Genomic DNA, 23,465 nt, shown 5'->3' on the forward strand with positions numbered 1-23,465 from the left:
GGGGCCGAGATAAAAGTTTCGACCCTACATATCAAAAGCGCAGCTGTCAATAGTTCAGCAGGTTCACAGTGCAGAAGGTTCAGTGGCACCAGGGTCCCCTGCGTCCCAATCACAGCTGGTTTTTAACTTCTGTATTCAGGGGATGGGAGGGGTGGGGGTGTTGCGTCGTGCACACACAGTGCCTGTTTTGCAGAGAAGTTTTAATAAATACACAAAGAATAATATGGAGTCTTTAGCCACGAGGAACACATTCCCCTACCTTTTATTCTCTCCGATTCCACATCACCGCACCTACCATCCAACTCCAAAACTCGGGGGAGACTAACACTCCCTACCTCCCTTGGTGTGCATCATGGGCGTGCCCATGACGAACACAACATTTCTCCTTAACCAATACAAAACAAACATAGCTGCTCAAAAAAAAAATACTATACTAATCCAGTATACAAGAATAGTACACAACAATAAATACCACATTCAGTCAATCCACCCCGAATACTTGCAGCCGCGTTGAGCATGGCGGTCGAGGACTCAAACTGTACCGTTCAAGTCCTTGTCTCAGAGGCACTGAGTTGATTGGTATGGAGCCAGGCACCTCCTGATCTGAATCTTGAACTGGCTCCAAATTCTGCATGTCCACACCCCCTGTAGTAGATGATTGAGAATTAGTAGCAGTCACCACCGGCCATATGCACTGGCTCAAAATTCTGCAAGTCCACACCCCATGTAGTAGATGATTGAGAATTAGTAGCAGTCACCACAGGACATGTGCACTGGCTCAAACTTCTGCATGTCCACACCCCAAGTAGTCGATGACTGCGAATTAGTAGCAGTCACTACCGGATTCACTGTCAGGATGATCCATCCTCTCTCCTTCATCAGCTTCAGATCCCACTGTTTCCCTGAGCAGGAAGGTCTGGAATTGAAAATACAGAGGACATTAAACAACATTCACTCAGTACATGGCACTCATTTTGGTTTATAAGCTGGAAATTGAGCCATCAGTGCAGTGTCAAGAGTGTCAGGATGGCCGAGTGGTGTAAGGTGCTGCGTTCAGGTTGCAGTCTCCTTTGGAGGCGTGGGTTCGAATCCCACTTCTGACAAGTGTCTTTTGCGAGGTGGATACATTTTTGGACTTTTTTTTTTCCAAGCACCCTTATCAAAAACAATGTCAACAGTTTCTGTAAATTATCGATAAGATCTATTGTCCGTTGCTTGCACTAATTTCCTGAAGTTGGCTAAATCGCAGTAAATCGGTAAAGCGGGAAATCACAGCATCTTCAACAAATCGTGATAGAGGGGCAGAGATAAAGGTTTCGACCCTACATATCAAGAGCGCAGCTGTCAATAGTTCAGCAGGTTCACAGTGCAGAAGGTTCAGTGGCACCAGGGTCCCCTGCGTCCCAATCACAGTTGGTTTTTAACTTCTGTATTCAGGGCATGGGAGGGGTGTGTTGCATCGTGCACACACGGTGCCTGTTTCGCAGATAAGTTTCAATAAATACACAGAGAATAATATAGAGTCATTGGCCACGAGGAACACCTTCCCTGACCTTTTATTCTCTCCGGTTTCACGTCACCGCGCCTACCATCCAACTCCAAAACTCAGGGGAGACTAACACTCCCTACCTCCCTTGGTGTGCATCATAGGCGTGCCCATTACGAACACAACATTTCTCCTTAACCAATACAAAACAAACAGAGCTGCTCAAAAAAAAGATACTATACTAATCCAGTATTCAAGAATAGTACACAACAAGAAATGCCACATTCAGTCAATCCACCCCGAATCCTTGCAGCCGTGTTGAGCATGGCGGTCGAGGACTCAAACTGTACCGTTCAAGTCCTTGTCTCAGAGGCACTGAGTTGATTGGTATGGAGCCAGGCACCTCTTGATCTGAATCTTGAACTGGCTCCAAATTCTTCATGTCCACACCCCTTGTAGTAGATGATTGAGAATTAGTAGCAGTCACCACCGGCCATGTGCACTGGCTCAAAATTCAGCATGTCCACACCCCATGTAGTCGATGATTGAGAATTAGTAGCAGTCACCACCGCATCCACTGTCAGGATGATCCATCCTCTCTCCTTCATCAGCTTCAGATCCCACTGTTTCCCTGAGCAGGAAGGTCTGGAATTGAAAATACAGAGGACATTAAACAACATTCACTCAGTACATGGCACTCATTTTGGTTTATAAGCTGGAAATTGAGCCATCAGTGCAGTGTCAAGAGTGTCAGGATGGCCGAGTGGTCTAAGGCGCTGCGTTCAGGTCGCAGTTTCCTTTGGAGGCGTGGGTTCGAGTCCCACTTCTGACAAGTGTCTTTTGCGAGGTGGATACATTTTTGGACTTTTTTTTCCCAAGCACCGTATCAAAAACAATGTCAACAGTTTCTGTAAATTATCGATAAGATCTATTTTCCGTTGCTTGGACTAATTGCCTGAAGTTGGCTAAATCGCAGTAAATCGGTAAAGCAGGAAATCACAGCATCTTCAACAAATCGTGATAGAGGGGCCGAGATAAAAGTTTCGACCCTACATATCAAAAGCGCAGCTGTCAATAGTTCAGCAGGTTCACAGTGCAGAAGGTTCAGTGGCACCAGGGTCCCCTGCGTCCCAATCACAGCTGGTTTTTAACTTCTGTATTCAGGGGATGGGAGGGGTGGGGGTGTTGCGTCGTGCACACACAGTGCCTGTTTTGCAGAGAAGTTTTAATAAATACACAAAGAATAATATGGAGTCTTTGGCCACGAGGAACACCTTCCCCTACCTTTTATTCTCTCCGATTCCACATCACCGCACCTAACATCCAACTCCAAAACTCGGGGGAGACTAACACTCCCTACCTCCCTTGGTGTGCATCATGGGCGTGCCCATGACGAACACAACATTTCTCCTTAACCAATACAAAACAAACATAGCTGCTCAAAAAAAAAATACTATACTAATCCAGTATACAAGAATAGTACACAACAATAAATACCACATTCAGTCAATCCACCCCGAATACTTGCAGCCGCGTTGAGCATGGCGGTCGAGGACTCAAACTGTACCGTTCAAGTCCTTGTCTCAGAGGCACTGAGTTGATTGGTATGGAGCCAGGCACCTCCTGATCTGAATCTTGAACTGGCTCCAAATTCTGCATGTCCACACCCCCTGTAGTAGATGATTGAGAATTAGTAGCAGTCACCACCGGCCATATGCACTGGCTCAAAATTCTGCAAGTCCACACCCCATGTAGTAGATGATTGAGAATTAGTAGCAGTCACCACAGGGTCCACTGTCAGGATGATCCATCCTCTCTCCTTCATCAGCTTCAGATCCCACTGTTTCCCTGAGCAGGAAGGTCTGGAATTGAAAATACAGAGGACATTAAATAACATTCACTCAGTACATGGCACTCATTTTGGTTTATAAGCTGGAAATTGAGCCATCAGTCTGGTGTCAAGAGTGTCAGGATGTCCGGGTGGTCCAAGGTGCTCCATTCAGGTCACAGTCTCCCTTGGAGATGTGGGTTCAAACCCCTCTTCTGACAAGTGTCTTTTGCGAGCTGGATACATTTTTGGACTTTTTTTTTCCAAGCACCCTTATCAAAAACAATGTCAACAGTTTCTGTAAATTATCGATAAGATCTATTGTCCGTTGCTTGCACTAATTGCCTGAAGTTGGCTACATCGCAGTAAATCGGTAAAGCAGGAAATCACAGCATCTTCAACAAATCGTGATGGAGGGGCCGAGATAAAGGTTTCGACCCTACATATCAAAAGCACAGTTGTCAATAGTTCAGCAGGTTCACAGTGCAGAAGGTTCAGTGGCACCAGGGTCCCCTGCGTCCCAATCACAGCTGGTTTTTAACTTCTGTATTCAGGGCACGGGAGGGGTGTGTTGCATCGTGCACACACTGTGCCTGTTTCGCAAATAAGTTTTAATAAATACACAGAGAATAATATAGAGTCATTGGCCACGAGGAACACCTTCCATGACCTTTTATTCTCTCCGGTTCCACGTCACCGCGCCTACCATCCAACTCCAAAACTTGGGGGAGACTAACACTCCCTACCTCCCTTGGTGTGCATCATAGGCGTGCCCATGACGAACACAACATTTCTCCTTAACCAATACAAAACAAACATAGCTGCTCAAAAAAAAGATACTATACTAAACCAGTATACAAGAATAGTACACAACAAGAAATGCCACATTCAGTCAATCCACCCTGAATCGTTGCAGCCGCGTTGAGCATGGCAGTCGAGGACTCAATCTGTACCGTTCAAGTCCTTGTCTCAGAGACACTGAGTTGATTGGTATGGAGCCAGGCACCTCCTGATCTGAATCTTGAACTGGCTCCAAATTCTGCATGTCCACACCCCCTGTAGTAGATGATTGAGAATTAGTAGCAGTCACCACCGGCCATGTGCACTGGCTCAAAATTCAGCATGTCCACACCCCATGTAGTAGATGATTGAGAATTAGTAGCAGTCACCACCAGATCCACTGTCAGGATGATCCATCCTCTCTCCTTCATCAGCTTCAGATCCCACTGTTTCCCTGAGCAGGAAGGTCTGGAATTGAAAATACAGAGGACATTAAACAACATTCACTCAGTACATCGCACTCATTTTGGTTTATAAGCTGGAAATTGAGCCATCAGTGCAGTGTCACGAGTGTCAGGATGGCCGAGTGGTCTAAGGCACTGCGTTCAGGTCGCAGTCTCATTTGGAGGCGTGGGTTCGAATCCCACTTCTGACAAGTGTCTTTTGCGAGGTGGATACATTTTTTGACTTTTTTTTTCCAAGCACCCGTATCAAAAACAATGTCAACAGTTTCTGTAAATTATCGATAAGATCTATTGTCCGTTGCTTGCACTAATTTCCTGAAGTTGGCTAAATCGCAGTAAATCGGTAAAGCGGGAAATCACAGCATCTTCAACAAATCGTGATAGAGGAGCAGAGATAAAGGTTTTGACCCTACATATCAAGAGCGCAGCTGTCAATAGTTCAGCAGGTTCACAGTGCAGAAGGTTCAGTGGCACCAGGGTCCCCTGCGTCCCAATCACAGCTGGTTTTTAACTTCTGTATTCAGGGCATGGGAGGGGTGTGTTGCATGGTGCACACATGGTGCCTATTTCGCAGATAAGTTTTAATAAATACACAGAGAATAATATAGAGTCATTGGCCACGAGGAACCCCTTCCCTGGCCTTTTATTCTCTCCGGTTCCACGTCACCGCGCCTACCATCTAACTCCAAAACTCGGGGGAGACTAACACTCCCTACCTCCCTTGGTGTGCATCATAGGCGTGCCCATGACGAACACAACATTTCTCCTTAACCAATACAAAACAAACATAGCTGCTCAAAAAAAAGATACTATACTAATCCAGTATACAAGAATAGTACACAACAAGAAATGCCACATTCAGTCAATCCACCCCGAATCCTTGCAGCCGCGTTGAGCATGGCGGTCGAGGACTCAAACTGTACCGTTCAAGTCCTTGTCTCAGAGGCACTGAGTTGATTGGTATGGAGCCAGGCACCTCCTGATCTGAATCTTGAACTGCCTCCAAATTCTGCATGTCCACACCCCCTGTAGTAGATGATTGAGAATTAGTAGCAGTCACCACCGGCCATGTGCACTGGCTCAAAATTCAGCATGTCCACACCCCATGTAGTAGATGATTGAGAATTAGTAGCAATCACCACCGGATCCACTGTCAGGATGATCCATCCTCTCTCCTTCATCAGCTTCAGATCCCACTGTTTCCCTGAGCAGGAAGGTCTGGAATTGAAAATACAGAGGACATTAAACAACATTCACTCAGTACATGGCACTCATTTTGGTTTATAAGCTGGAAATTGAGCCATCAGTGCAGTGTCAAGAGTGTCAGGATGGCCAAGTGGTCTAAGGCGCTGCGTTCAGATCGCAGTCTCCTTTCGAGGTGTGGGTTCGAATCCCACTTCTGACGAGTGTCTTTTGCGAGGTGGATACATTTTTGGACTTTTTTTTTCCAAGCACCCGTATCAAAAACAATGTCAACAGTTTCTGTAAATTATCGATAAGATCTATTGTCCGTTGCTTGCACTAATTTCCTGAAGTTGGCTAAATCGCAGTAAATCGGTAAAGCGGGAAATCACAGCATCTTCAACAAATCGTGATAGAGGGGCAGAGATAAAGGTTTCGACCCTACATATCAAGAGCGCAGCTGTCAATAGTTCAGCAGGATCACAGTGCAGAAGGTTCAGTGGCACCAGGGTCCCCTGCGTCCCAATCACAGCTGGTTTTTAACTTCTGTATTCAGGGCATGGGAGGGGTGTGTTGCATCGTGCACACACGGTGCCTGTTTCGCAGATAAGTTTCAATAAATACACAGAGAATAATATAGAGTCATTGGCCACGAGGAACACCTTCCCTGACCTTTTATTCTCTCCGGTTCCACGTCACCGCGCCTACCATCCAACTCCAAAACTCGGTGGAGAATAACACTCCCTACCTCCCTTGGTGTGCATCATAGGCGTGCCCATGACGAACACAACATTTCTCCTTAACCAATACAAAACAAACATAGCTGCTCAAAAAAAAGATACTATACTAATCCAGTATACAAGAATAACACACAACAAGAAATGCCACATTCAGTCAATCCACCCCGAATCCTTGCAGCCGCGTTGAGCATGGCGGTCGAGGACTCAAACTGTACCGTTCAAGTCCTTGTCTCAGAGGCACTGAGTTGATTGGTATGGAGCCAGGCACCTCCTGATCTGAATCTTGAACTGGCTCCAAATTCTGCATGTCCACACCCCCTGTAGTAGATGATTGAGAATTAGTAGCAGTCACCACCGGCCATGTGCACTGGCTCAAAATTCAGCATGTCCACACCCCATGTAGTCGATGATTGAGAATTAGTAGCAGTCACCTCCGGATTCACTGTCAGGATGATCCATCCTCTCTCCTTCATCAGCTTCAGATCCCACTGTTTCCCTGAGCAGGAAGGTCTGGAATTGAAAATACAGAGGACATTAAACAACATTCACTCAGTACATGGCACTCATTTTGGTTTATACGCTCGAAATTGAGCCATGAGGGAGCTGTGAAGAGTGTCAGGATGGCCGAGTGGTCTAAGGCGCTGCGTTCAGGTTGCAGCTATCCTTGGAGGTGTGGGTTCAAATCCCACTTCTGACAAGTGTATTTTGCGAGGTGGATACATTTTTGGACTTTTTTTTCCCAAGCACCGTATCAAAAACAATGTCAACAGTTTCTGTAAATTATCGATAAGATCTATTTTCCGTTGCTTGGACTAATTGCCTGAAGTTGGCTAAATCGCAGTAAATCGGTAAAGCAGGAAATCACAGCATCTTCAACAAATCGTGATAGAGGGGCCGAGATAAAAGTTTCGACCCTACATATCAAAAGCGCAGCTGTCAATAGTTCAGCAGGTTCACAGTGCAGAAGGTTCAGTGGCACCAGGGTCCCCTGCGTCCCAATCACAGCTGGTTTTTAACTTCTGTATTCAGGGGATGGGAGGGGTGGGGGTGTTGCGTCGTGCACACACAGTGCCTGTTTTGCAGAGAAGTTTTAATAAATACACAAAGAATAATATGGAGTCTTTAGCCACGAAGAACACATTCCCCTACCTTTTATTCTCTCCGATTCCACATCACCGCACCTACCATCCAACTCCAAAACTCGGGGGAGACTAACACTCCCTACCTCCCTTGGTGTGCATCATGGGCGTGCCCATGACGAACACAACATTTCTCCTTAACCAATACAAAACAAACATAGCTGCTCAAAAAAAAGATACTATACTAATCCAGTATACAAGAATAGTACACAACAATAAATACCACATTCAGTCAATCCACCCCGAATACTTGCAGCCGCGTTGAGCATGGCGGTCGAGGACTCAAACTGTACCGTTCAAGTCCTTGTCTCAGAGGCACTGAGTTGATTGGTATGGAGCCAGGCACCTCCTGATCTGAATCTTGAACTGGCTCCAAATTCTGCATGTCCACACCCCCTGTAGTAGATGATTGAGAATTAGTAGCAGTCACCACCGGCCATATGCACTGGCTCAAAATTCTGCAAGTCCACACCCCATGTAGTAGATGATTGAGAATTAGTAGCAGTCACCACAGGGTCCACTGTCAGGATGATCCATCCTCTCTCCTTCATCAGCTTCAGATCCCACTGTTTCCCTGAGCAGGAAGGTCTGGAATTGAAAATACAGAGGACATTAAATAACATTCACTCAGTACATGGCACTCATTTTGGTTTATAAGCTGGAAATTGAGCCATCAGTCTGGTGTCAAGAGTGTCAGGATGTCCGGGTGGTCCAAGGTGCTCCATTCAGGTCACAGTCTCCCTTGGAGATGTGGGTTCAAACCCCTCTTCTGACAAGTGTCTTTTGCGAGCTGGATACATTTTTGGACTTTTTTTTTCCAAGCACCCTTATCAAAAACAATGTCAACAGTTTCTGTAAATTATCGATAAGATCTATTGTCCGTTGCTTGCACTAATTGCCTGAAGTTGGCTACATCGCAGTAAATCGGTAAAGCAGGAAATCACAGCATCTTCAACAAATCGTGATGGAGGGGCCGAGATAAAGGTTTCGACCCTACATATCAAAAGCACAGTTGTCAATAGTTCAGCAGGTTCACAGTGCAGAAGGTTCAGTGGCACCAGGGTCCCCTGCGTCCCAATCACAGCTGTTTTTTAACTTCTGTATTCAGGGCACGGGAGGGGTGTGTTGCATCGTGCACACACTGTGCCTGTTTCGCAAATAAGTTTTAATAAATACACAGAGAATAATATAGAGTCATTGGCCACGAGGAACACCTTCCATGACCTTTTATTCTCTCCGGTTCCACGTCACCGCGCCTACCATCCAACTCCAAAACTTGGGGGAGACTAACACTCCCTACCTCCCTTGGTGTGCATCATAGGCGTGCCCATGACGAACACAACATTTCTCCTTAACCAATACAAAACAAACATAGCTGCTCAAAAAAAAGATACTATACTAAACCAGTATACAAGAATAGTACACAACAAGAAATGCCACATTCAGTCAATCCACCCTGAATCCTTGCAGCCGCGTTGAGCATGGCAGTCGAGGACTCAATCTGTACCGTTCAAGTCCTTGTCTCAGAGACACTGAGTTGATTGGTATGGAGCCAGGCACCTCCTGATCTGAATCTTGAACTGGCTCCAAATTCTGCATGTCCACACCCCCTGTAGTAGATGATTGAGAATTAGTAGCAGTCACCACCGGCCATGTGCACTGGCTCAAAATTCAGCATGTCCACACCCCATGTAGTAGATGATTGAGAATTAGTAGCAGTCACCACCAGATCCACTGTCAGGATGATCCATCCTCTCTCCTTCATCAGCTTCAGATCCCACTGTTTCCCTGAGCAGGAAGGTCTGGAATTGAAAATACAGAGGACATTAAACAACATTCACTCAGTACATGGCACTCATTTTGGTTTATAAGCTGGAAATTGAGCCATCAGTGCAGTGTCACGAGTGTCAGGATGGCCGAGTGGTCTAAGGCACTGCGTTCAGGTCGCAGTCTCATTTGGAGGCGTGGGTTCGAATCCCACTTCTGACAAGTGTCTTTTGCGAGGTGGATAAATTTTTTGACTTTTTTTTTCCAAGCACCCGTATCAAAAACAATGTCAACAGTTTCTGTAAATTATCGATAAGATCTATTGTCCGTTGCTTGCACTAATTTCCTGAAGTTGGCTAAATCACAGTAAATCGGTAAAGCGGGAAATCACAGCATCTTCAACAAATCGTGATAGAGGAGCAGGGATAAAGGTTTTGACCCTACATATCAAGAGCGCAGCTGTCAATAGTTCAGCAGGTTCACAGTGCAGAAGGTTCAGTGGCACCAGGGTCCCCTGCGTCCCAATCACAGCTGGTTTTTAACTTCTGTATTCAGGGCATGGGAGGGGTGTGTTGCATCGTGCACACATGGTGCCTATTTCGCAGATAAGTTTTAATAAATACACAGAGAATAATATAGAGTCATTGGCCACGAGGAACACCTTCCCTGGCCTTTTATTCTCTCCGGTTCCACGTCACCGCGCCTACCATCTAACTCCAAAACTCGGGGGAGACTAACACTCCCTACCTCCCTTGGTGTGCATCATAGGCGTGCCCATGACGAACACAACTTTTCTCCTTAACCAATACAAAACAAACATAGCTGCTCAAAAAAAAGATACTATACTAATCCAGTATACAAGAATAGTACACAACAAGAAATGCCACATTCAGTCAATCCACCCCGAATCCTTGCAGCCGCGTTGAGCATGGCGGTCGAGGACTCAAACTGTACCGTTCAAGTCCTTGTCTCAGAGGCACTGAGTTGATTGGTATGGAGCCAGGCACCTCCTGATCTGAATCTTGAACTGGCTCCAAATTCTGCATGTCCACACCCCCTGTAGTAGATGATTGAGAATTAGTAGCAGTCACCACCGGCCATGTGCACTGGCTCAAAATTCAGCATGTCCACACCCCATGTAGTAGATGATTGAGAATTAGTAGCAATCACCACCGGATCCACTGTCAGGATGATCCATCCTCTCTCCTTCATCAGCTTCAGATCCCACTGTTTCCCTGAGCAGGAAGGTCTGGAATTGAAAATACAGAGGACATTAAACAACATTCACTCAGTACATGGCACTCATTTTGGTTTATAAGCTGGAAATTGAGCCATCAGTGCAGTGTCAAGAGTGTCAGGATGGCCAAGTGGTCTAAGGCGCTGCGTTCAGGTCGCAGTCTCCTTTCGAGGTGTGGGTTCGAATCCCACTTCTGACGAGTGTCTTTTGCGAGGTGGATACATTTTTGGACTTTTTTTTTCCAAGCACCCGTATCAAAAACAATGTCAACAGTTTCTGTAAATTATCGATAAGATCTATTGTCCGTTGCTTGCACTAATTTCCTGAAGTTGGCTAAATCGCAGTAAATCGGTAAAGCGGTAAATCACAGCATCTTCAACAAATAGTGATAGAGGGGCAGAGATAAAGGTTTCGACCCTACATATCAAGAGCGCAGCTGTCAATAGTTCAGCAGGATCACAGTGCAGAAGGTTCAGTGGCACCAGGGTCCCCTGCGTCCCAATCACAGCTGGTTTTTAACTTCTGTATTCAGGGCATGGGAGGGGTGTGTTGCATCGTGCACACACGGTGCCTGTTTCGCAGATAAGTTTCAATAAATACACAGAGAATAATATAGAGTCATTGGCCACGAGGAACACCTTCCCTGACCTTTTATTCTCTCCGGTTCCACGTCACCGCGCCTACCATCCAACTCCAAAACTCGGTGGAGAATAACACTCCCTACCTCCCTTGGTGTGCATCATAGGCGTGCCCATGACGAACACAACATTTCTCCTTAACCAATACAAAACAAACATAGCTGCTCAAAAAAAAGATACTATACTAATCCAGTATACAAGAATAACACACAACAAGAAATGCCACATTCAGTCAATCCACCCCGAATCCTTGCAGCCGCGTTGAGCATGGCGGTCGAGGACTCAAACTGTACCGTTCAAGTCCTTGTCTCAGAGGCACTGAGTTGATTGGTATGGAGCCAGGCACCTCCTGATCTGAATCTTGAACTGGCTCCAAATTCTGCATGTCCACACCCCCTGTAGTAGATGATTGAGAATTAGTAGCAGTCACCACCGGCCATGTGCACTGGCTCAAAATTCAGCATGTCCACACCCCATGTAGTCGATGATTGAGAATTAGTAGCAGTCACCTCCGGATTCACTGTCAGGATGATCCATCCTCTCTCCTTCATCAGCTTCAGATCCCACTGTTTCCCTGAGCAGGAAGGTCTGGAATTGAAAATACAGAGGACATTAAACAACATTCACTCAGTACATGGCACTCATTTTGGTTTATACGCTCGAAATTGAGCCATGAGGGAGCTGTGAAGAGTGTCAGGATGGCCGAGTGGTCTAAGGCGCTGCGTTCAGGTTGCAGCTATCCTTGGAGGTGTGGGTTCAAATCCCACTTCTGACAAGTGTATTTTGCGAGGTGGATACATTTTTGGACTTTTTTTTCCCAAGCACCGTATCAAAAACAATGTCAACAGTTTCTGTAAATTATCGATAAGATCTATTTTCCGTTGCTTGGACTAATTGCCTGAAGTTGGCTAAATCGCAGTAAATCGGTAAAGCAGGAAATCACAGCATCTTCAACAAATCGTGACAGAGGGGCCGAGATAAAAGTTTCGACCCTACATATCAAAAGCGGAGCTGTCAATAGTTCAGCAGGTTCACAGTGCAGAAGGTTCAGTGGCACCAGGGTCCCCTGCGTCCCAATCACAGCTGGTTTTTAACTTCTGTATTCAGGGGATCGGAGGGGTGGGGGTGTTGCGTCGTGCACACACAGTGCCTGTTTTGCAGAGAAGTTTTAATAAATACACAGAGAATAATATGGAGTCTTTAGCCACGAGGAACACATTCCCCTACCTTTTATTCTCTCCGATTCCACATCACCGCACCTACCATCCAACTCCAAAACTCGGGGGAGACTAACACTCCCTACCTCCCTTGGTGTGCATCATGGGCGTGCCCATGACGAACACAACATTTCTCCTTAACCAATACAAAACAAACATAGCTGCTCAAAAAAAAGATACTATACTAATCCAGTATACAAGAATAGTACACAACAATAAATACCACATTCAGTCAATCCACCCCGAATACTTGCAGCCGCGTTGAGCATGGCGGTCGAGGACTCAAACTGTACCGTTCAAGTCCTTGTCTCAGAGGCACTGAGTTGATTGGTATGGAGCCAGGCACCTCCTGATCTGAATCTTGAACTGGCTCCAAATTCTGCATGTCCACACCCCCTGTAGTAGATGATTGAGAATTAGTAGCACTCACCACCGGCCATATGCACTGGCTCAAAATTCTGCAAGTCCACACCCAATGTAGTAGATGATTGAGAATTAGTAGCAGTCACCACAGGGTCCACTGTCAGGATGATCCATCCTCTCTCCTTCATCAGCTTCAGATCCCACTGTTTCCCTGAGCAGGAAGGTCTGGAATTGAAAATACAGAAGACATTAAATAACATTCACTCAGTACATGGCACTCATTTTGGTTTATAAGCTGGAAATTGAGCCATCAGTCTGGTGTCAAGAGTGTCAGGATGTCCGGGTGGTCCAAGGTGCTCCATTCAGGTCACAGTCTCCCTTGGAGATGTGGGTTCAAACCCCTCTTCTGACAAGTGTCTTTTGCGAGCTGGATACATTTTTGGACTTTTTTTTTCCAAGCACCCTTATCAAAAACAATGTCAACAGTTTCTGTAAATTATCGATAAGATCTATTGTCCGTTGCTTGCACTAATTGCCTGAAGTTGGCTACATCGCAGTAAATCGGTAAAGCAGGAAATCACAGCATCTTCAACAAATCGTGATGGAGGGGCCGAGATAAAGGTTTCGACCCTACATATCAAAAGCACAGTTGTCAATAGTTCAGCAGGTTCACAGTGCAGAAGGTTCAGTGGCACCAGGGTCCCCTGCGTCCCAATCACAGCTGGTTTTTAACTTCTGTATTCAGGGCACGGGAGGGGTGTGTTGCATCGTGCACACACTGTGCCTGTTTCGCAAATAAGTTTTAATAAATACACAGAGAATAATATAGAGTCATTGGCCACGAGGAACACCTTCCATGACCTTTTATTCTCTCCGGTTCCACGTCACCGCGCCTACCATCCAACTCCAAAACTTGGGGGAGACTAACACTCCCTACCTCCCTTGGTGTGCATCATAGGCGTGCCCATGACGAACACAACATTTCTCCTTAACCAATACAAAACAAACATAGCTGCTCAAAAAAAAGATACTATACTAAACCAGTATACAAGAATAGTACACAACAAGAAATGCCACATTCAGTCAATCCACCCTGAATCCTTGCAGCCGCGTTGAGCATGGCAGTCGAGGACTCAATCTGTACCGTTCAAGTCCTTGTCTCAGAGACACTGAGTTGATTGGTATGGAGCCAGGCACCTCCTGATCTGAATCTTGAACTGGCTCCAAATTCTGCATGTCCACACCCCCTGTAGTAGATGATTGAGAATTAGTAGCAGTCACCACCGGCCATGTGCACTGGCTCAAAATTCAGCATGTCCACACCCCATGTAGTAGATGATTGAGAATTAGTAGCAGTCACCACCAGATCCACTGTCAGGATGATCCATCCTCTCTCCTTCATCAGCTTCAGATCCCACTGTTTCCCTGAGCAGGAAGGTCTGGAATTGAAAATACAGAGGACATTAAACAACATTCACTCAGTACATGGCACTCATTTTGGTTTATAAGCTGGAAATTGAGCCATCAGTGCAGTGTCACGAGTGTCAGGATGGCCGAGTGGTCTAAGGCACTGCGTTCAGGTCGCAGTCTCATTTGGAGGCGTGGGTTCGAATCCCACTTCTGACAAGTGTCTTTTGCGAGGTGGATACATTTTTTGACTTTTTTTTTCCAAGCACCCGTATCAAAAACAATGTCAACAGTTTCTGTAAATTATCGATAAGATCTATTGTCCGTTGCTTGCACTAATTTCCTGAAGTTGGCTAAATCACAGTAAATCGGTAAAGCGGGAAATCACAGCATCTTCAACAAATCGTGATAGAGGAGCAGGGATAAAGGTTTTGACCCTACATATCAAGAGCGCAGCTGTCAATAGTTCAGCAGGTTCACAGTGCAGAAGGTTCAGTGGCACCAGGGTCCCCTGCGTCCCAATCACAGCTGGTTTTTAACTTCTGTATTCAGGGCATGGGAGGGGTGTGTTGCATCGTGCACACATGGTGCCTATTTCGCAGATAAGTTTTAATAAATACACAGAGAATAATATAGAGTCATTGGCCACGAGGAACACCTTCCCTGGCCTTTTATTCTCTCCGGTTCCACGTCACCGCGCCTACCATCTAACTCCAAAACTCGGGGGAGACTAACACTCCCTACCTCCCTTGGTGTGCATCATAGGCGTGCCCATGACGAACACAACATTTCTCCTTAACCAATACAAAACAAACATAGCTGCTCAAAAAAAAGATACTATACTAATCCAGTATACAAGAATAGTACACAACAAGAAATGCCACATTCAGTCAATCCACCCCGAATCCTTGCAGCCGCGTTGAGCATGGCGGTCGAGGACTCAAACTGTACCGTTCAAGTCCTTGTCTCAGAGGCACTGAGTTGATTGGTATGGAGCCAGGCACCTCCTGATCTGAATCTTGAACTGGCTCCAAATTCTGCATGTCCACACCCCCTGTAGTAGATGATTGAGAATTAGTAGCAGTCACCACCGGCCATGTGCACTGGCTCAAAATTCAGCATGTCCACACCCCATGTAGTAGATGATTGAGAATTAGTAGCAATCACCACCGGATCCACTGTCAGGATGATCCATCCTCTCTCCTTCATCAGCTTCAGATCCCACTGTTTCCCTGAGCAGGAAGGTCTGGAATTGAAAATACAGAGGACATTAAACAACATTCACTCAGTACATGGCACTCATTTTGGTTTATAAGCTGGAAATTGAGCCATCAGTGCAGTGTCAAGAGTGTCAGGATGGCCAAGTGGTCTAAGGCGCTGCGTTCAGGTCGCAGTCTCCTTTCGAGGTGTGGGTTCGAATCCCACTTCTGACGAGTGTCTTTTGCGAGGTGGATACATTTTTGGACTTTTTTTTTCCAAGCACCCGTATCAAAAACAATGTCAACAGTTTCTGTAAATTATCGATAAGATCTATTGTCCGTTGCTTGCACTAATTTCCTGAAGTTGGCTAAATCGCAGTAAATCGGTAAAGCGGGAAATCACAGCATCTTCAACAAATAGTGATAGAGGGGCAGAGATAAAGGTTTCGACCCTACATATCAAGAGCGCAGCTGTCAATAGTTCAGCAGGATCACAGTGCAGAAGGTTCAGTGGCACCAGGGTCCCCTGAGTCCCAATCACAGCTGGTTTTTAACTTCTGTATTCAGGGCATGGGAGGGGTGTGTTGCATCGTGCACACACGGTGCCTGTTTCGCAGATAAGTTTCAATAAATACACAGAGAATAATATAGAGTCATTGGCCACGAGGAACACCTTCCCTGACCTTTTATTCTCTCCGGTTCCACGTCACCGCGCCTACCATCCAACTCCAAAACTCGGTGGAGAATAACACTCCCTACCTCCCTTGGTGTGCATCATAGGCGTGCCCATGACGAACACAACATTTCTCCTTAACCAATACAAAACAAACATAGCTGCTCAAAAAAAAGATACTATACTAATCCAGTATACAAGAATAACACACAACAAGAAATGCCACATTCAGTCAATCCACCCCGAATCCTTGCAGCCGCGTTGAGCATGGCGGTCGAGGACTCAAACTGTACCGTTCAAGTCCTTGTCTCAGAGGCACTGAGTTGATTGGTATGGAGCCAGGCACCTCCTGATCTGAATCTTGAACTGGCTCCAAATTCTGCATGTCCACACCCCCTGTAGTAGATGATTGAGAATTAGTAGCAGTCACCACCGGCCATGTGCACTGGCTCAAAATTCAGCATGTCCACACCCCATGTAGTCGATGATTGAGAATTAGTAGCAGTCACCTCCGGATTCACTGTCAGGATGATCCATCCTCTCTCCTTCATCAGCTTCAGATCCCACTGTTTCCCTGAGCAGGAAGGTCTGGAATTGAAAATACAGAGGACATTAAACAACATTCACTCAGTACATGGCACTCATTTTGGTTTATAAGCTGGAAATTGAGCCATCAGTGGAGTGTCAAGAGTGTCAGGATGGCTGAGTGGTCTAAGGCGCTGCGTTCAGGTCGCACCCTCCCTTGGAGTTGTGGGTTCAAATCCCACTTCTGACAAGTGTATTTTGCGAGGTGGATACATTTTTGGACTTTTTTTTCCCAAGCACCGTATCAAAAACAATGTCAACAGTTTCTGTAAATTATCGATAAGATCTATTTTCCGTTGCTTGCACTAATTGCCTGAAGTTGGCTAAATCGCAATAAATCGGTAAAGCAGGAAATCACTGCATCTTTAACAAATCGTGATAGAGGGGCCGAGATAAAGGTTTCGACCGTACATATCAAAAGCGCAGCTGTCAATAGTTCAGCAGGTTCACAGTGCCGAAGGTTCAGTGGCACCAGGGTCCCCTGCGTCCCAATCACAGCTGGTTTTTAAATTCTGTATTCAGGGGATGGGAGGGGTGGGGGTGTTGCGTCTTGCACACACAGTGCCTGTTTTGCAGAGAAGTTTTAATAAATACACAAAGAATAATATGGAGTCTTTAGCCACGAGGAACACCTTCCCCTACCTTTTATTCTCTCCGATTCCACATCACCGCACCTACCATCCAAGTCCAAAACTCGGGGGAGACTAACACTCCCTACCTCCCTTGGTGTGCATCATGGGCGTGCCCATGACGAACACAACATTTCTCCTTAACCAGTACAAAACAAACATAGCTGCTCAAAAAAAAGATACTATACTAATCCAGTATACAAGAATAGTACACAACAATAAATACCACATTCAGTAAATCCACCCCGAATCCTTGCAGCCGCGTTGAGCATGGCGGTCGAGGACTCAAACTGTACCGTTCAAGTCCTTGTCTCAGAGGCACTGAGTTGATTGGTATGGAGCCAGGCACCTCCTGATCTGAATCTTGAACTGGCTCCAAATTCTGCATGTCCACACCCCCTGTAGTAGATGATTGAGAATTAGTAGCAGTCACCACCGGCCATATGCACTGGCTCAAAATTCTGCAAGTCCACACCCTATGTAGTAGATGATTGAGAATTAGTAGCAGTCACCACCGGATTCACTGTCAGGATGATCCATCCTCTCTCCTTCATCAGCTTCAGATCCCACTGTTTCCCTGAGCAGGAAGGTCTGGAATTGAAAATACAGAGGACATTAAACAACATTCACTCAGTACATGGCACTCATTTTGGTTTATAAGCTAGAAATTGAGCCATCAGTGTAGTGTCAAGAGTGTCAGGATGGCTGAGTGGTCTAAGGCGCTGTGTTCAGGTCGCAGTCTCCTTTGGAGGCGTGGGTTCGAATCCCACTTCTGACAAATGTCTTTTGCGAGGAGGATACATTTTTGGACTTTTTTTTTCCAAGCACCCGTATCAAAAACAATGTCAATAGTTTCTGTAAATTATCGATAAGATCTATTGTCCGTTGCTTGCACTAATTTCCTGAAGTTGGCTAAATCGCAGTAAATCGGTAAAGCGGGAAATCACAGCATCTTCAACAAATCGTAATAGAGGGGCAGAGATAAAGATTTCGACCCTACATATCAAGAGCGCAGCTGTCAATAGTTCAGCAGGTTCACAGTGCAGAAGGTTCAGTGGCACCAGGGTCCCCTGCGTCCCAATCACAGCTGGTTTTTAACTTCTGTATTCAGGGCATGGGAGGGGTGTGTTGCATCGTGCACACACGGTGCCTGTTTCGCAGATAAGTTTTAATAAATACACAGAGAATAATATAGAGTCATTGGCCACGAGGAACACCTTCCATGACCTTTTATTCTCTCCGGTTCCACGTCACCGCGCCTACCATCCAACTCCAAAACTTGGGGGAGACTAACACTCCCTACCTCCCTTGGTGTGCATCATAGGCGTGCCCATGACGAACACAACATTTCTCCTTAACCAATACAAAACAAACATAGCTGCTCAAAAAAAAGATACTATACTAAACCAGTATACAAGAATAGTACACAACAAGAAATGCCACATTCAGTCAATCCACCCTGAATCCTTGCAGCCGCGTTGAGCATGGCAGTCGAGGACTCAATCTGTACCGTTCAAGTCCTTGTCTCAGAGACACTGAGTTGATTGGTATGGAGCCAGGCACCTCCTGATCTGAATCTTGAACTGGCTCCAAATTCTGCATGTCCACACCCCCTGTAGTAGATGATTGAGAATTAGTAGCAGTCACCACCGGCCATGTGCACTGGCTCAAAATTCAGCATGTCCACACCCCATGTAGTAGATGATTGAGAATTAGTAGCAGTCACCACCAGATCCACTGTCAGGATGATCCATCCTCTCTCCTTCATCAGCTTCAGATCCCACTGTTTCCCTGAGCAGGAAGGTCTGGAATTGAAAATACAGAGGACATTAAACAACATTCACTCAGTACATGGCACTCATTTTGGTTTATAAGCTGGAAATTGAGCCATCAGTGCAGTGTCACGAGTGTCAGGATGGCCGAGTGGTCTAAGGCACTGCGTTCAGGTCGCAGTCTCATTTGGAGGCGTGGGTTCGAATCCCACTTCTGACAAGTGTCTTTTGCGAGGTGGATACATTTTTTGACTTTTTTTTTCCAAGCACCCGTATCAAAAACAATGTCAACAGTTTCTGTAAATTATCGATAAGATCTATTGTCCGTTGCTTGCACTAATTTCCTGAAGTTGGCTAAATCACAGTAAATCGGTAAAGCGGGAAATCACAGCATCTTCAACAAATCGTGATAGAGGAGCAGGGATAAAGGTTTTGACCCTACATATCAAGAGCGCAGCTGTCAATAGTTCAGCAGGTTCACAGTGCAGAAGGTTCAGTGGCACCAGGGTCCCCTGCGTCCCAATCACAGCTGGTTTTTAACTTCTGTATTCAGGGCATGGGAGGGGTGTGTTGCATCGTGCACACATGGTGCCTATTTCGCAGATAAGTTTTAATAAATACACAGAGAATAATATAGAGTCATTGGCCACGAGGAACACCTTCCCTGGCCTTTTATTCTCTCCGGTTCCACGTCACCGCGCCTACCATCTAACTCCAAAACTCGGGGGAGACTAACACTCCCTACCTCCCTTGGTGTGCATCATAGGCGTGCCCATGACGAACACAACATTTCTCCTTAACCAATACAAAACAAACATAGCTGCTCAAAAAAAAGATACTATACTAATCCAGTATACAAGAATAGTACACAACAAGAAATGCCACATTCAGTCAATCCACCCCGAATCCTTGCAGCCGCGTTGAGCATGGCGGTCGAGGACTCAAACTGTACCGTTCAAGTCCTTGTCTCAGAGGCACTGAGTTGATTGGTATGGAGCCAGGCACCTCCTGATCTGAATCTTGAACTGGCTCCAAATTCTGCATGTCCACACCCCCTGTAGTAGATGATTGAGAATTAGTAGCAGTCACCACCGGCCATGTGCACTGGCTCAAAATTCAGCATGTCCACACCCCATGTAGTAGATGATTGAGAATTAGTAGCAATCACCACCGGATCCACTGTCAGGATGATCCATCCTCTCTCCTTCATCAGCTTCAGATCCCACTGTTTCCCTGAGCAGGAAGGTCTGGAATTGAAAATACAGAGGACATTAAACAACATTCACTCAGTACATGGCACTCATTTTGGTTTATAAGCTGGAAATTGAGCCATCAGTGCAGTGTCAAGAGTGTCAGGATGGCCAAGTGGTCTAAGGCGCTGCGTTCAGGTCGCAGTCTCCTTTCGAGGTGTGGGTTCGAATCCCACTTCTGACGAGTGTCTTTTGCGAGGTGGATACATTTTTGGACTTTTTTTTTCCAAGCACCCGTATCAAAAACAATGTCAACAGTTTCTGTAAATTATCGATAAGATCTATTGTCCGTTGCTTGCACTAATTTCCTGAAGTTGGCTAAATCGCAGTAAATCGGTAAAGCGGGAAATCACAGCATCTTCAACAAATAGTGATAGAGGGGCAGAGATAAAGGTTTCGACCCTACATATCAAGAGCGCAGCTGTCAATAGTTCAGCAGGATCACAGTGCAGAAGGTTCAGTGGCACCAGGGTCCCCTGAGTCCCAATCACAGCTGGTTTTTAACTTCTGTATTCAGGGCATGGGAGGGGTGTGTTGCATCGTGCACACACGGTGCCTGTTTCGCAGATAAGTTTCAATAAATACACAGAGAATAATATAGAGTCATTGGCCACGAGGAACACCTTCCCTGACCTTTTATTCTCTCCGGTTCCACGTCACCGCGCCTACCATCCAACTCCAAAACTCGGTGGAGAATAACACTCCCTACCTCCCTTGGTGTGCATCATAGGCGTGCCCATGACGAACACAACATTTCTCCTTAACCAATACAAAACAAACATAGCTGCTCAAAAAAAAGATACTATACTAATCCAGTATACAAGAATAACACACAACAAGAAATGCCACATTCAGTCAATCCACCCCGAATCCTTGCAGCCGCGTTGAGCATGGCGGTCGAGGACTCAAACTGTACCGTTCAAGTCCTTGTCTCAGAGGCACTGAGTTGATTGGTATGGAGCCAGGCACCTCCTGATCTGAATCTTGAACTGGCTCCAAATTCTGCATGTCCACACCCCCTGTAGTAGATGATTGAGAATTAGTAGCAGTCACCACCGGCCATGTGCACTGGCTCAAAATTCAGCATGTCCACACCCCATGTAGTCGATGATTGAGAATTAGTAGCAGTCACCTCCGGATTCACTGTCAGGATGATCCATCCTCTCTCCTTCATCAGCTTCAGATCCCACTGTTTCCCTGAGCAGGAAGGTCTGGAATTGAAAATACAGAGGACATTAAACAACATTCACTCAGTACATGGCACTCATTTTGGTTTATAAGCTGGAAATTGAGCCATCAGTGGAGTGTCAAGAGTGTCAGGATGGCTGAGTGGTCTAAGGCGCTGCGTTCAGGTCGCACCCTCCCTTGGAGTTGTGGGTTCAAATCCCACTTCTGACAAGTGTATTTTGCGAGGTGGATACATTTTTGGACTTTTTTTTCCCAAGCACCGTATCAAAAACAATGTCAACAGTTTCTGTAAATTATCGATAAGATCTATTTTCCGTTGCTTGCACTAATTGCCTGAAGTTGGCTAAATCGCAATAAATCGGTAAAGCAGGAAATCACTGCATCTTTAACAAATCGTGATAGAGGGGCCGAGATAAAGGTTTCGACCGTACATATCAAAAGCGCAGCTGTCAATAGTTCAGCAGGTTCACAGTGCCGAAGGTTCAGTGGCACCAGGGTCCCCTGCGTCCCAATCACAGCTGGTTTTTAAATTCTGTATTCAGGGGATGGGAGGGGTGGGGGTGTTGCGTCTTGCACACACAGTGCCTGTTTTGCAGAGAAGTTTTAATAAATACACAAAGAATAATATGGAGTCTTTAGCCACGAGGAACACCTTCCCCTACCTTTTATTCTCTCCGATTCCACATCACCGCACCTACCATCCAAGTCCAAAACTCGGGGGAGACTAACACTCCCTACCTCCCTTGGTGTGCATCATGGGCGTGCCCATGACGAACACAACATTTCTCCTTAACCAGTACAAAACAAACATAGCTGCTCAAAAAAAAGATACTATACTAATCCAGTATACAAGAATAGTACACAACAATAAATACCACATTCAGTAAATCCACCCCGAATCCTTGCAGCCGCGTTGAGCATGGCGGTCGAGGACTCAAACTGTACCGTTCAAGTCCTTGTCTCAGAGGCACTGAGTTGATTGGTATGGAGCCAGGCACCTCCTGATCTGAATCTTGAACTGGCTCCAAATTCTGCATGTCCACACCCCCTGTAGTAGATGATTGAGAATTAGTAGCAGTCACCACCGGCCATATGCACTGGCTCAAAATTCTGCAAGTCCACACCCTATGTAGTAGATGATTGAGAATTAGTAGCAGTCACCACCGGATTCACTGTCAGGATGATCCATCCTCTCTCCTTCATCAGCTTCAGATCCCACTGTTTCCCTGAGCAGGAAGGTCTGGAATTGAAAATACAGAGGACATTAAACAACATTCACTCAGTACATGGCACTCATTTTGGTTTATAAGCTAGAAATTGAGCCATCAGTGTAGTGTCAAGAGTGTCAGGATGGCTGAGTGGTCTAAGGCGCTGTGTTCAGGTCGCAGTCTCCTTTGGAGGCGTGGGTTCGAATCCCACTTCTGACAAATGTCTTTTGCGAGGAGGATACATTTTTGGACTTTTTTTTTCCAAGCACCCGTATCAAAAACAATGTCAATAGTTTCTGTAAATTATCGATAAGATCTATTGTCCGTTGCTTGCACTAATTTCCTGAAGTTGGCTAAATCGCAGTAAATCGGTAAAGCGGGAAATCACAGCATCTTCAACAAATCGTAATAGAGGGGCAGAGATAAAGATTTCGACCCTACATATCAAGAGCGCAGCTGTCAATAGTTCAGCAGGTTCACAGTGCAGAAGGTTCAGTGGCACCAGGGTCCCCTGCGTCCCAATCACAGCTGGTTTTTAACTTCTGTATTCAGGGCATGGGAGGGGTGTGTTGCATCGTGCACACACGGTGCCTGTTTCGCAGATAAGTTTTAATAAATACACAGAGAATAATATAGAGTCATTGGCCACGAGGAACACCTTCCCTGACCTTTTATTCTCTCCGGTTCCACGTCACCGCGCCTACCATCCAACT

General features: G+C 45.9%; 8 non-coding genes across 8 annotated transcripts; all 8 read left to right on the plus strand.

Moving 5' to 3' along the window:
* Positions 1-1,020: 1,020 nt before the first annotated feature.
* Positions 1,021-1,103, plus strand: TRNAL-CAG (transfer RNA leucine (anticodon CAG)). Its single transcript has one exon. It is a non-coding gene; the product is annotated as a tRNA-Leu (tRNA).
* A 1,132-nt stretch (positions 1,104-2,235) lies between these two features.
* Positions 2,236-2,318, plus strand: TRNAL-CAG (transfer RNA leucine (anticodon CAG)). Its single transcript has one exon. It is a non-coding gene; the product is annotated as a tRNA-Leu (tRNA).
* Positions 2,319-4,666: 2,348 nt separating this feature from the next.
* On the plus strand, positions 4,667-4,749 carry TRNAL-CAG (transfer RNA leucine (anticodon CAG)). Its single transcript has one exon. It is a non-coding gene; the product is annotated as a tRNA-Leu (tRNA).
* Positions 4,750-9,525: 4,776 nt separating this feature from the next.
* On the plus strand, positions 9,526-9,608 carry TRNAL-CAG (transfer RNA leucine (anticodon CAG)). The gene has a single exon. It is a non-coding gene; the product is annotated as a tRNA-Leu (tRNA).
* A 4,776-nt stretch (positions 9,609-14,384) lies between these two features.
* On the plus strand, positions 14,385-14,467 carry TRNAL-CAG (transfer RNA leucine (anticodon CAG)). The gene has a single exon. It is a non-coding gene; the product is annotated as a tRNA-Leu (tRNA).
* A 3,562-nt stretch (positions 14,468-18,029) lies between these two features.
* Positions 18,030-18,112, plus strand: TRNAL-CAG (transfer RNA leucine (anticodon CAG)). The gene has a single exon. It is a non-coding gene; the product is annotated as a tRNA-Leu (tRNA).
* Positions 18,113-19,243: 1,131 nt separating this feature from the next.
* TRNAL-CAG (transfer RNA leucine (anticodon CAG)) lies at positions 19,244-19,326 on the plus strand. The gene has a single exon. It is a non-coding gene; the product is annotated as a tRNA-Leu (tRNA).
* A 3,562-nt stretch (positions 19,327-22,888) lies between these two features.
* On the plus strand, positions 22,889-22,971 carry TRNAL-CAG (transfer RNA leucine (anticodon CAG)). The gene has a single exon. It is a non-coding gene; the product is annotated as a tRNA-Leu (tRNA).
* Positions 22,972-23,465: the final 494 nt, after the last annotated feature.

Source organism: Pleurodeles waltl, unplaced genomic scaffold (genome assembly GCF_031143425.1).
Source record: "Pleurodeles waltl isolate 20211129_DDA unplaced genomic scaffold, aPleWal1.hap1.20221129 scaffold_39, whole genome shotgun sequence".
In the NCBI taxonomy this organism is placed as follows: Eukaryota; Metazoa; Chordata; class Amphibia; order Caudata; family Salamandridae; genus Pleurodeles; species Pleurodeles waltl.